This window comes from Rhinoderma darwinii, chromosome 2 (assembly GCF_050947455.1).
Source record: "Rhinoderma darwinii isolate aRhiDar2 chromosome 2, aRhiDar2.hap1, whole genome shotgun sequence".
Classification (NCBI taxonomy): Eukaryota; Metazoa; Chordata; class Amphibia; order Anura; family Rhinodermatidae; genus Rhinoderma; species Rhinoderma darwinii.
Genome location: NC_134688.1, coordinates 146780455 through 146794381, shown reverse-complemented (window position 1 = coordinate 146794381; position 13927 = coordinate 146780455).

Sequence of the window (13927 nt, the reverse complement as noted above, 5' to 3'; positions counted from 1 at the left end):
AGAAGGTCTTCAGGAGACCACCCATTTAAGCTAACGCCCCCTAGTGAAAGTATGAAAAATAGCTCTCCTCCAAAAGGAATAGTCTCTCAAGCACCATCTTAGTTGACAGCTCATCATTAGTATGTAAACATGTCGTAGTAATGCATAGGTCAAGCCGTTGTCAGACAGCAGACAATCCTTTTAAACCGGTGAGCCAAAAATCATTCACTTAATTTTGTAAATACTGCATTTTATGGAAGGAACTTGCAGAGATTGAGAAACTTGTAATTAAATCCTCATACTGATGTATCAGAAGCAAATTACACATTCTGCTTTCACATGCCAAATATCCCGCAGTAGCTACTGAGCACATTAAAACAAATAAATATATCCTCTTCAAAAGCCACAGTCTTAGAGATTTTAGCCTTTGGGAGCCAAAGAAATCAGAATGATGGCAAATTATTGCAAGATAATAAAGTGTAATTTTCAGCTGTTCTAATAACTTGACAATTACTGTACTTCCCTATAAGCACACAATTCAATATTTTGGTGCACAACATCCCCTGCTTTGTAATTTAATTCTATAGAATCACCCGCCCTGATAATTCCTTTTAAAACTATAGTGTAATAATTCCGGATAGAGAACAATGTCAGTATATAGAATGCAGGCATTTGTAAGGTGCTGCATTTACAATTAAATAGAAAAATCTCAATGTCTCTTTAAGCAGAGTGCTGGCTCTGGCTGCATAGGCAATATGTGCAGCCGCGTACCCGGTGACGGCTTTCTGACATCCACTAAAGGCAAGAGCCAACAATTCATGCATTTTTAATTCAACTCGTTGAGTACGGTGTATAATCTCCCTATTGGTCTTGGTCATCACTTCTTATGTCCAAGACCTAGCAGTGCTCTAATTGTGATTTTTTTCTTGTGTGTTTTTTCAATGCTTTGGCAGCTAGTTACAAGGGAAAAGTGTTATGGGGAAAAAAAATACATAATTCCATCCCGAAAGTATTTACTTTTCTTTGGAGTAATAAGGGAAAAGGTAAAAGAAAAAATATAAATTAAAAAACTATACTAAAATCACAAAAACTGCCTACCAACTTTAGTGCTACCCCTAGTACAATTCCTAACTAGAACATTCTATATAGCAAAGGCAGAAGATGGCAGATAAATACAATACAATCTCTGACACGACCACCCAAAATTGTATTGAAAAGTGTCTTCTTGAGGGACTGTCCTCTCAAAGAAGATGACCATTATACGGGGTGTGTAGACTTTTTACATCCTATATATGTATGTATGGTCTCGAAGCGGGTTAGTGGACCCACTAGGCCGTACCGCCGCAGCGGGGAGGCAGCTGGCCAAACAACAGGACACCCCAGAAATACAATGTCCCGCACAAGGGTACCTGAATAGTCCAGATGGTGGCCGCAGCTCTGGCACAGATGAGATGGGTGCAGCAGATGGTGCCAAACGTGGCGGATGACACAGGAGCCGCAAGTTGCGCCAGACGAGGCGGATTCCACCGAATGTGGCAGATGACACAGGACGTGGCAGATTCCTCTGGACGTGGCAGATGACACAGGACGTGGCACGACTAGATACTAGGGCAAAGCACGGGAAACAGGAACGGGGAACAAGGTACGGGTAACAACAGGAACGGGAAACACTAAGGGACCATTTGCAAGACAGACTGGGAAAACGAACAACGCTCAGGCATCGAACTAGGGGGCTGGACCCCTCTTATAGCCCAGGGTACTCACGGGTCAAAGGTTGTTCAAGATGTCCGGCGCGCACGCTCGTCCCCGCTCTTAAAGGAGCAGCGCGCGGGCTCCGGCGGAGGTGAGTGGATGCAAGCGCTGGCGTCTCCTGAGGAGGAGGCTGGGGCCAGCGCTTGCCGACTCGTGGCTGCGGCTGTCAGCGGGAGGCTGGAGCTGACAGCCCGCAGCCACGGACATTGCAGTATTACCCCCTCTTACGCCCCCTCTTCTTGGGACCGGAGCGAGAGAGAAACTTCTTTAGAAGAGATGGGGCATTGAGGTTCTCCTCTGGCTCCCAGGACCTCTCTTCGGGACCAAACCCCCTCCAATCCACCAAATACAAGGTCTTTCCTCTCACTCTCTTGGTGTCCAAGATCTCCTTTACCTCAAAGATGTCCGAGGAGCCGCTGGGAGCAACCCTCGGGCTGGGAGTCTTGGAATAGCGGTTTAGGATCACAGGCTTCAGGAGGGAGACGTGGAAGGAGTTGGGAATCCTGAGGGTAGGAGGCAGCCGAAGCTTGTAGGCGACAGGGTTGATCTGCTGCAGGACCTCGAATGGTCCAAGGAACCTGGGAGCGAACTTGTATGAGGGCATCTTCAAGCGAATGTTCCGAGAGGACAGCCAGACTTTAGTCCCGGGAAGATACTGAGGCGGCTCTCTTCTCTTAGTATCTGCCTTTCGCTTCATGCGATCTACTGCCTGCAAAATAGAGGACCGGGTCTGTTGCCAGATTTGCAGGAAGTCCCCATATGCAGAGTCAGCAGCGGGAACCTGGGATGAAGTCGACACAGGAAGAGGGACTCTGGGATGTTGACTGTAGACGATGTGAAACGGAGAGGAAGTGGTGGACTCACTTGTGTGGTTGTTGTAAGAAAATTCGGCCCATGGTAGAAGCTGTACCCAGTTATCGTGCTATGAAGAGATGAAATGGCGGAGATAATTTTCCATGATCTGGTTGATCCTCTCAACTTGCCCATTGGACTGGGGGTGATAGGCAGAGGAAAAGTCCAATCTCACATCCAGGAGTTTACAGAGGGCTCTCCAGAACTTAGAGGTAATCTGAACCCCCCGGTCGGACACAATGTGAAGAGGCAAGCCATGCAAGCGGAAGATGTGCTGGATGAAGAGACTTGCCAGACGAGGAGCAGAAGGTAGGCCGGTCAGCGCGATAAAATGAGCCATCTTAGAGAACCGGTCCACCACCACCCAGACAGTGTTACATCCTGCTGAGGGGGGAAGGTCTGTGACGAAGTCCATCGCAATGTGCTGCCAGGGGGCATTGGGTACAGGCAGAGGTTGAAGCAGGCCAGCAGGCTTGCTGTGAGTCACTTTGTTAGAGGCACACACCGTGCAAGAAGCGACAAAGTCCAGAACATCCTTATGTAGCGTGGACCACCAAAAGTGACGAGCGATCAGGTCTCGGGTTTTACGGACACCGGCATGCCCAGCAATTTAGAACTATGTCCCCAGCGGAGAATCCTTCTCCTGTCCGCCAACTGAACAAAAGTCCTCCCAGGAGGGATGTCTCTAACCTGCAGAGGATTAGCAGTGACGATGCAGGACGGGTCTATGATGGTCTGAAGGGACTCCACCGTGTCTTCCGTCTCAAACGATCTGGACAGGGCATCTACCCTCACATTCTTGTCCGCGGAACGGTAGTGGAGCGCAAACAGAAAACGGGTGAAGAACAGCGACCACCTGGCTTGACGAGGATTAAGACTTTGAGCGGACTGAAGGTAAGTGAGGTTCTTGTGGTCGGTGAAGATCAGGATGGGGTGAGCAGCGCCCTCCAGAAGATGTCTCCACTCCTCCAGGGCCAATTTGATGGCCAGCAGCTCCCGATCTCCAATGGAATAATTGCGCTCAGCAGAAGAAAACAGTCTAGAGTAGTAGCCACATACTACAGCCTTTCCTTTGGAGCTCCTCTGGAACAGAAGTGCACCTGCACCGACAGAGGAAGCGTCCACTTCCAGTGAGAACTGCCGAGATACGTCAGGATGATGGAGGATCGAGGCTGAAGTGAAGGCACTCTTCAGGCTATTAAATGCAGACTCTGCCTCTGGAGTCCACACTTTGGCGTTCACACCCTTCTTGGTAAGGGTCGAGATGGGAGACGTCAGAGAAGAGAAGTTAGGAATAAACTGCCGGTAGAAATTGGCGAATCCCAGGAACCTCTGTATGGCCCTTAAGCCTTGGGGACGTGGCCACTCCAGGACAGCCTTCACTTTCTCAGGATCCATCTTGAGGCCTTGATCCGAGATTATGTAGCCCAGGAAGGGCAGAGAACTCTTCTCAAAGACGCACTTCTCCAGCTTGGCGTATAAATGATTCTCCCTCAATTATCGTAGAACCTGACGAACATGCTTCCGATGAGTCGTCTGATCTGGGGAGAAAATCAAAATATCATCGAGATAAACAACAACACAGACATAGAGTAGATCTCGGAAGATGTCGTTAACGAACTCCTTAAACACTGCTGGAGCGTTACACAGTCCGAAGGGCATCACCAGGTATTCGTAGTGCCCGTCCCGGGTGTTAAATGCCGTCTTCCATTCGTCACCCTGGCGAATCCAGACTAGATTGTAAGCCCCACGCAGGTCTAGCTTAGAAAAAATTTTGGCCCCTCGTATGCGATCAAATAGCTCAGAGATGAGTGGCAACGGGTATTTGTTCTTGACTGTGATCAGGTTGAGGCCCCTGTAGTCAATGCAGGGACAAAGGGATCCATCCTTCTTTTTAACGAAGAAGAATCCAGCCCCGGCCGGGGAGCAAGATTTTCGTATAAAACCCCTCTCCAGATTCTCCTTTATATAGGCCGACATGGATAGAGACTCAGGCAAGGAGAGAGGATATACCCGTCCACGGGGAAGAGAGGCATTGGGAACCAGTTCAATGGGGCAGTCATAGGTGCGATGTGGAGGCAGCGTCTCAGCCTCCTTTTTGCTGAAAACATCTGCATACTGAGCAAAATGGGGAGGCAGTCCCGACAGCGACTGAGGCAGAGAAGGCTTGACAGGATGGATCTGCAACAGACAACGACCATGGCACTTGGAGCCCCATTGGAGAACCTCTCCAGAATTCCAGTCCAGGACTGGGGCATGAAGTCGAAGCCAAGGCAGGCCCAGCAGAACAGGATTGATGGCCTTGGGTAAAACAAGGAACAAAATAAATTCAGAGTGAAGTACTCCAACCTGGAGCTTCAACGGCTTGGTTTTAGAGATAATGGGATCAGGCAGAGGCAGTCCATTAACTGAGGCCCCAGCCAAAGATGTCTCCAGGGGAACTGTGGGCAGCTGAAGATGATCCACAAGCTCTTTCTGGATGAAATTTGCAGCAGAGCCAGAGTCAAGATAGGCAGAGACTTGATGCGTCCTGTCGCCGGATACCAGGGTCACAGGAATAGTCAGTTTGGAAGCGAATCCTCTGTTTGATTCTGTTCCACCTAGTGTTGTCTTTCCAACCAATCCTAGGTAATGGGGTCTCTCTGGCCTCTGGGGGCACAGACGCACAATATGGCCTCCATGGCCGCAATACAAACTAAGTCCAGAAGTGTGTCTGCGTTGTTTCTCCTGGGTAGACAATTGAACATAATTACTCTGCATCGGGTACTCTGGTGGGACGACTGAGGATTGCGGGACAGCAGAATCCAGCCTGGGAAGTTCTCTCCCCCGGAGAACCTCTTGGGAACGTTCCCGGATCCTCATGTCGACACGGGAGGCGAGTACGATAAGATCGTCCAGGGTAGATGGCAGATCGCGAGCAGCCAGCTCGTCCTTGATCCCTGAAGACAGTCCCTGCCAGAATGTAGCCACCAAAGCCTCGTTGTTCCAGGTCAATTCAGCAGCCAGGATACGGAACTGAATGGCATACTCGCCCACGGAGAGGACTCCCTGGTGTAGGGTCAGCAAGGATACAGCAGCCGAATAAACTCTCCCAGGTTCCTCAAAGATCGAGCGGAAGGTCCGTAAGAAGCACTGCAAGTCCCGGGTCTCTGGTCCCTGATGTTCCCACAGAGGATTGGCCCATGCCAGGACTTTGCCGGTAAGGAAAGAGATGATAAAGGCGATCCTGACGTCATCCGAGCAGAAGGACCTGGCATGTAGTCTGAAATGGATCAGGCACTGATTCAAAAATCCCCTGCAGGACCTCGGATCTCCGTCATAGCGTGGAGGTAGCGGCAAGAAACACAGGGGGTTGGTACCGGTACAGACAGGAAGTGTAGCAGGCGGAACCGCAGGAACGGGTGCGGTGATGACTGTGGACGGAGCAAGCAGCCGATGGGCTATGGCGTTCACCGACAGGAGGAGCTGGTCTTGTCGTGACTGGGGATCCTCCATCTCAGCCAGCATGGCTTGTGTAGTCAACGTCTCAGGTTGACCAGCGGGGTCCATGGCCTGAGCGTACTGTCACGAAGCGGGTTAGTGGACCCACTAGGCCGTACCGCCGCAGCGGGGAGGCAGCTGGCCAAACAACAGGACACCCCAGAAATACAATGTCCCGCACAAGGGTACCTGAATAGTCCAGATGGTGGCCGCAGCTCTGGCACAGATGAGATGGGTGCAGCAGATGGCGCCAAACGTGGCGGATGACACAGGAGCCGCAAGTTGCGCCAGACATGGCGGATTCCTCCGAATGTGGCAGATGACACAGGACGTGGCACGACTAGATACTAGGGCAAAGCACGGGAAACAGGAACGGGGAACAAGGTACGGGTAACAACAGGAACGGGAAACACTAAGGGACCATTTGCAAGACAGACTGGGAAAACGAACAACGCTCAGGCATCGAACTAGGGGGCTGGACCCCTCTTATAGCCCAGGGTACTCACGGGTCAAAGGTCGTTCAAGCTGTCCGGTGCGTAAAGGTAAAGTCTGTACTGGAATGGCCTGTAAGGCCATACAGCGCTTTCTGGGATTCATCAATTTTTACAGACAGTTTATTCCAAACTTCTCCTCACTGACTTCTCTTATCTCTAACCTCACTAAGAAGGGCATGAAAGCCAAGGTGTGGACTCCTGAGTCTGCATTCAATAGCCTGAAGAGTGCCTTCACGTCAGCCTCTATCATCCATCATCCAGATGTCTCTCTACAGTTCTCGTTGGAGGTGGACGCATCCTCGGTCGATGCTGGTGCACTCCTGTTCCAGAGAGGCTCCAAGGGCAAGTCAATGGTATGTGGATATTTTTCTTCCGCAGAACACAACTACTCGATTGGGGATCGGGACTTACTGGCCATCAAATTGGCTCTGGAGGAGTGGAGACATCTACTAGAGGGTGCAGTTCATCCCATCCTGATTTTTACAGACCATAAGAACCTCACCTATCTTCAGACGGCCCAACAGCTGAACCCTCAACAGGCCAGGTGGTCACTGTTCTTTACCAGGTTTCAGTTTGAGCTCCATTATCGCCCGACCTACAAGAATGTGAGGGCCGATGCCTTGTCCAGGTCTTTCGAGACAGAAGACACCATGGAGATTCCACAGAACATCATTGATCCGTCTTGCATTGTCTCTGTCAATCCCCTGCAAGTTGGGGACATTCCTCCAGGGAGGACTTTTGTGGAAGAATCCTCCGCTGGCCACACTTCTCAAGACCGACAGGTCACGCGGGGACCCGTAAGACTCGGGATCTGATTGCTCGTCATTTTTGGTGGCCCACGCTGCCCAAAGACATTATGGACTTTGTTTCTTCCTATTCAGCATGTGCAGCCAACAATGTCGCTCACTCCAGACCTGCTGGTCTGCTCCAGCCATTGCCTGTGCCCAATGTCCCCTGGCAGCATATAGCTACGGACTTTATTACGGACCTGCCGGATGCAGTACTGTCTGGGTGGTGGTGGATGGATTTTCAAAGATGGCCCACTTCGTTCCTCTGACCGGTCTTCTTTCTGCTCCTCTACTGGTCAAGCTGTGTAGCGTCCATAGCTGCGGGCCGTCGGATTTACTCACCTCCCGACAGCCGCAGCCATGGATCTGCGAGCGCTGGTCCCCATCTCCTTCCTAGGAGACGCCAGAGCTCACTTCCACTCCGTTCTGCTGTGTCCCGTAGGGTGCGCGCGACCGCTCGTGCACGGCCTTAAAGGGCCAGCGCACACACAAAGGAAATAGTCATCATCATCAACTGCCATGATTTCCTGGTCTATAAGGCCCCAGGCCTTCTGATCCTTGCCTGAGCGTTGTTAGTCTATCCCAGTCTGTCTTGCAAATGGTCCCTTAGTGTTTCCCTGTTCCAGTTGTTACCCGTGCCCTGTTACTCGTTCATGTATCCCGTATTGTTCTTGTTCCTGTGCCTACTGGTGTTGGAGTCGTGTCTACTGCACCTGCTGTCGTTTGCCACGTCCAGTGTCGTTTGCCACGTCCAGTGTCTTCTGCCACGTCCAGTGTCTTCTGCCACATCGGATACTGCCCGCCAGGTCTGGCGCTACCTGCCGCACCGGCCTCCATCCGTGCTGAAGCCACAGCCACCGTCTGGACTAGTTCAGGTACCCAAGCGTTGCTATCTATTGACATTCGTGTAGACTGTGACCTGGTCAGCTGCCTCCCCGCTACGGCGGAGCGGCCTAGTGGGTCCACATACCCTGTGACCGTGACAAGCTGTTCATCCAACACATCTTCCGCCTGCACGGCTTGCCGCAGCATATTGTGTATGATCGGGGGGTTCAGTTCACCTCGAAGTTCTGGAGAGCCCTCTGCGGACTCCTACGTATAAAGTTTGGACTTTTCCTCGGCCTACCATCCTCAGTCCAATGGTCAAGTCGAGAGGATCAATCAGATCTTGGAGAACTACCTACGCCACTTCATCTCCAAGCAGCATGATGACAGGGTGCAGTTGCTTCCGTGGGCTGAGTTATCTTACAATAATCACACCATCGAGTCCACACAGAAGACACCGTTCTTTATGGTCTATGGCCAGCACCCACGAATTCCTCTCCCGGTTACGTCCGAGGTGCCAGCTGCTGACACGTCTTTTGGGGACTTTCTGCAGTTCTGGCAGCAGACTCGATCCTCCATCCTGCTGGCGGTCGACCGCATGAAGCGGAAGGCGGACACAAGGAGAAGAAAGCCTCCTCAGTTTCTTCCTGGCACGAAGGTCTGCTGTCCTCCAGGAATATTCGACTGAGGGTGCCATCGTACAAATTTGCTCCCAGGTTCCTCGGTCCCTTCGAGATCCTGCAGCAGATCAACCCTGTCGCCTACAAGCTTCGCCTTCCTCCTACCCTCAAGATCCCCAACTCCTTCCATGTTTCTCTCCTGAAACCAGTGGTTCTGAACCGCTTTACCAAGACTCCTAGCCCTGCGTTTGCCTCCAGCAGCCCTTCAGACACCTTCGGGGTTAAGGAGATCTTGGATACCAAGAGAGTGAGAGGAAAGACTTTTTATTTGGTGGATTGGAGGGGGTTTGGTCCAGAAGAGAGGTCCTGGGAGCCAGAGGAGAATCTCAATGCTCCTACCCTCATTAAGAGGTTTCTCTCTCGTTCCGGTCCCAAGAGGAAGGGGCGTAAGAGGGGGGATACTGTAATGTCCGCGATCGCTGACCACGAACTCCTTCCATACAGTCGACGCCCTTCTCTCAAGAGATGTCTGCACATATGGCCGTCCTGCCCCACAGTGACCACCAGGGTGCACTCATGAGCTCAGTCCAGACTTAAGAAGCCAGAGCACACACATGTTGGAGATTTAGCCGATTGCTCCCAGAGCACCCTGGGCTATAAGAAGGTCCCAGCCCCATCCTCCCATGCCTGAGCGTTGTTGTCGTATTTCAAGTTTGTCTTGCAAATAGTCCCCTAGTGTTTCCTGCTCCCAGTGTTCCCTGTTCCTGTAACCTGATCTAGTTCCATACTGAGCTGTAGCCATGCTGTATACCACGCCTGACGTCTACCTGCTGCCTAGTTCCAGCCAAGCCTGCCTTGCTACGGTCCTAGCTGCCACAGGTACCCTATATGAACTATAGACTCTGACCTGCGCCCTGTTGGCCAGCTGCCATACCGCCAAGGTGGTACGGCCCAGTGGGTCCACGAACCCTACGTGACAATATCGATGTGAAAATCGTGAGTGGCTTCAAAAACGACTGAAAATTAGGAGCCGTTTTCCCTTGAAAACAGCTCCGTATTTTCAGAAGTTTTTGAGTTTGCGTGTGAACATACCCTTAGGGTATGTGCACACGCTGAGTCAAAAATGGCTGAAAATTACGGAGCATTTTTTATAGAGAAAACAGCCTCTGATTTTCAGGCGTTTTTGAAGCTGAAAATGAAGCTTCTTTTAATTTGGAGCTTCTTTTGAGGCGTTTTTCATAGTGTTCAATGGAAGATCAGCTCCAAAAAAAACGCCTCAAGAAGTGACATGCACTTCTCTTTACGGAGCGTCTTTTTACACTCAGTTTTTTAAAACAGTGGCGTAAAAAGACGCCCCGTATGAACTAAATGCTGTTTTTCCCATTGATTTCAATGCGCAGATGTTTGTAGGCGTTCAGCTTCAGTTTTTTCAGGCGTTTTTCGAGGCATAAACACCCCGAAATACGCCTGAAAACACTGCATGTGAACATACCCTTAAATGTCCGGGATTGAAGTCTGGCTGTAATGGGAGACCGAGTGTCAATTACAGATGCAGAACATACCACTATGTCCTACTGCAGCTAGAAGTCCACAATTAGGCCTCATTTACACGAGCGTGTGCGTTTTGCGCGCGCAAAAAACGCTGCGTTTTGCGCGCGCAAAAGGCACTTGGCAGCTCCGTGTGTCATCCGTGTATGATGCGCGGCTGTGTGATTTTCACGCAGCCGCCATCATAGAGATGAGGCTAGTCGACGCCCGTCACTGTCCATGGTGCTGAAAGAGCTAACTGATCGGCAGTAACTCTTTCAGCACCCTCGACAGTGAATGCCGAACACAATATACACCAACCTGTGAATAAAAAAAGACTTTCATACTTACCAAGAACTTCCTGCTTCCCCCAGTCCGGGCTCCCGGCCGTTGCCTTGGTGACGCGTCCCTCTCTTGTCATCCGGCCCCACCTCCCAGGATGACGCCGCAGTCCATGAGACCGCTGCAGCCTGTGCTTGGCCTGTGATTGGCTGCAGCTGTCACGGACTAAACTGTCATCCCGGGAGGTCGGACCGGAGTTATCGGTAAGTCAGAATGTCTTTTTTTTTTTACAGGTTCATGGATTTTCGGAGCGGAAGTCACTGTCCATGGTGCTGAACCAGTTTAACGCTTTCAGCACCGTGGACAGTGACTGTCTCCTGACGTCGCGTACCCGAACATTTTTTACCGGCTTCGGTCAAAACGAGTTTGGCCGAACCCGGTGAAGTTCGGTGCGCTCATCTCGAATTTGACACTCCGTTTGGATGTTTGTAAACAGAAAAGCACGTGGTGCTTTTCTGTTTACATTCAGGAGTTTGACAGCTCTTGCGCGAATCACGCAGTTCGCACGGAAGTGCTTCCGTGCGGCATGCGTGGTTTTCACGCACCCATTGACTTCAATGGGTGCGTGAGTGCGCGAAAAACGCACGATTATAGAACATGTCGTGAGTTTTTTTCTGCGCACACGCGCTGAGCGCAATTCACGCATCGTCTAAACTGCCCCATTGACTAATATAGGTGCGTACGACATGCGTGCAAACCACGCGCGTCGCACGCGCGTATATTACGTTCGTGTAAATGAGGCCTTAGGATGTAATGGTACAACTATTTGTAGAAAAGGGGTCAAGGAAATTCTGAAGTCATGGACTGCTGGGGTTCCTTCAAGACAGATTTTGAAAACACCATATTAGAGCAATAAAGAATGGTTGTAAATAAACCTTAAAGAGAATCTCCGCTTTGGACAATCCCTACTTGTTAGAAAGATCCCTTGACAGTAAGCCGATCTAAAAGCTGTTAATATGTGGGGAAACTTGGCAACAAGTGTTCAATTTCCCTGCAGCGCCATTACAGGGGAGAATTAGGAATTACACAGTGCCTATTCTTATCAATGAGTTGCCTGTGTAATGCACGACAGGTTTTCTCCACAGCTAGAGATGCTCTTGGTAACCATTCTCCACTCTGGCCAGGAGATGGGGATCCTAAACAAAGGACCCATCAAAAAACGCAGAATTCTCTAAAACAGTATATGAAAATGGGTGTAACGGCCGCAGACCCCTCTCATCCTGCCGACGTCTTCCTCCCCGGAGATGCCAGCACATGTGGCCGTCCTGTCCTGCAGTGACCACTAGTGTGCGCGCGCAAGCTCATTCCCGGGCTTAAAGGGCCAGCGCGTGCACATGTTAAGAACTAATTACTCCCAGATCACCCTGGACTATAAAATGGGCCCTGCCCTTTCACTCCTTGTCTGAGCGTTGTTGGTATTCCTCGGTTAGTCTTGCAAATTGTCCCTTAGTCGTGTCCTGTTCCCTGTGTTCCCGTATCCTGCTACTTGTATCCTGTGCTGTATTTGTTCCTCTGCCCTCTCTAGTGTTGGAGTCGTGTTGTGCCATCTGCTACGCCTGCTGTCTTACACCACTTCTGGTGTCATCTGCCACACCTGGTACCTCCTGCCATCAAAGTACCATCTGTGCCCAAGCCACTGCTACTGTCTAGACCAGGGGTCTCAAGCACGCGGCCCGCATGCGGCCCCTGGGGCTGTCACCTGCGGCCCGCGGGACACAGAGCCGCTAGTATCAGCTCTGCTCCGAGACTCTGGAATTCCCTGACATTGCTGTCCACATATGAACAGCGATGTCTGGGGCTTCCCCAGAGCCGGAGTCCCGAGCTGAGCGCTAGTACAGGCTCTGCTCCGGGACTCTGTGGAATTCCCTGACATCGCTGTCCATATATGGACAGTGTGTCAGGGTCTTCCCCAGAGCGGAGTCCCGAGCAGAGCGCTAGTACAGGCTCTGCTCAGGGACTCTGTGGAATTCCCTGACATCACTGTCCATACATCGACAATGATGTCAGGTGCTTCCCCAGAGCAGGCGTCCCAGTGATGTCAGGACCACAGCTGGAGTCCCAGGTAGAGCCTACTAGCGCTCTGCCCGGGACTCCAGCTCTGGGATTGCCCCTGACATCTCTGTCCATATATGGACAGTGATGTCAGGAGCAGAGCTGGAATCCCAGGCAGAGTGCTAGAAGTGGCAAGCCCCTGACATCACAGTGGCAGCATCTGCGGAGGGCTCTGTGGCAGCACCTGAGGGCGCTGTGGCAGCACCTACAGAGGGTGCTGTGGCAGCACCTACAGAGGGCGCTGTGGCAGCACCTACAGAGGGCGCTGTGGCTGCACCTACAGAGGGCGCTGTGGCTGCACCTACAGAGGGCGCTGTGGCTGCACCTACAGAGGGCGCTGTGGCTGCACCTACAGAGGGCGCTGTGGCTGCACCTACAGAGGGCGCTGTGGCTGCACCTACAGAGGGCGCTGTGGCTGCACCTACAGAGGGCGCTGTGGCTGCACCTACAGAGGGCGCTGTGGCTGCACCTACAGAGGGCGCTGTGGCTGCACCTACAGAGGGCACTGTGGCAATATCTAGGGGTGTGTTGCATTATCGACAGAGGGCACTGGCATTATTTATGGGTGTGTGGCAGCATCCACAGGAGGACTCTGGGGCAGCATCCACAGGAGGACCCTGGGGCAGCATCCACAGGAGGACCCTGGGGCAGCATCCACAGGAGGACCCTGGGGCAGCATCCACAGGAGGACCCTGGGGCAGCATCCACAGGAGGACCCTGGGGCAGCATCCACAGGACGACTCTGCGGCAGCATCCACAGGACGACTCTGCGGCAGCATCCACAGGACGACTCTGCGGCAGCATCCACAGGACGACTCTGCGGCAGCATCCACAGGAGGACTCTGCGGCAGCATCCACAGGAGGACTCTGCGGCAGCATCCACAGGAGGACTCTGCGGCAGCATCCACAGGAGGACTCTGCGGCAGCATCCACAGGAGGACTCTGCGGCAGCATCCACAGGAGGACTCTGCGGCAGCATCCACAGGAGGACTCTGCGGCAGCATCCACAGGAGGACTCTGCGGCAGCATCCACAGGAGGACTCTGCGGCAGCATCCACAGGAGGACTCTGCGGCAGCATCCACAGGAGGACTCTGCGGCAGCATCCACAGGAGGACTCTGCGGCAGCATCCACAGGAGGGCTCTGCGGCAGCATCCACAGGAGGGCTCTGCGGCAGCATCCACAGGAGGGCTCTGCGGCAGCATCCACAGGAGGGC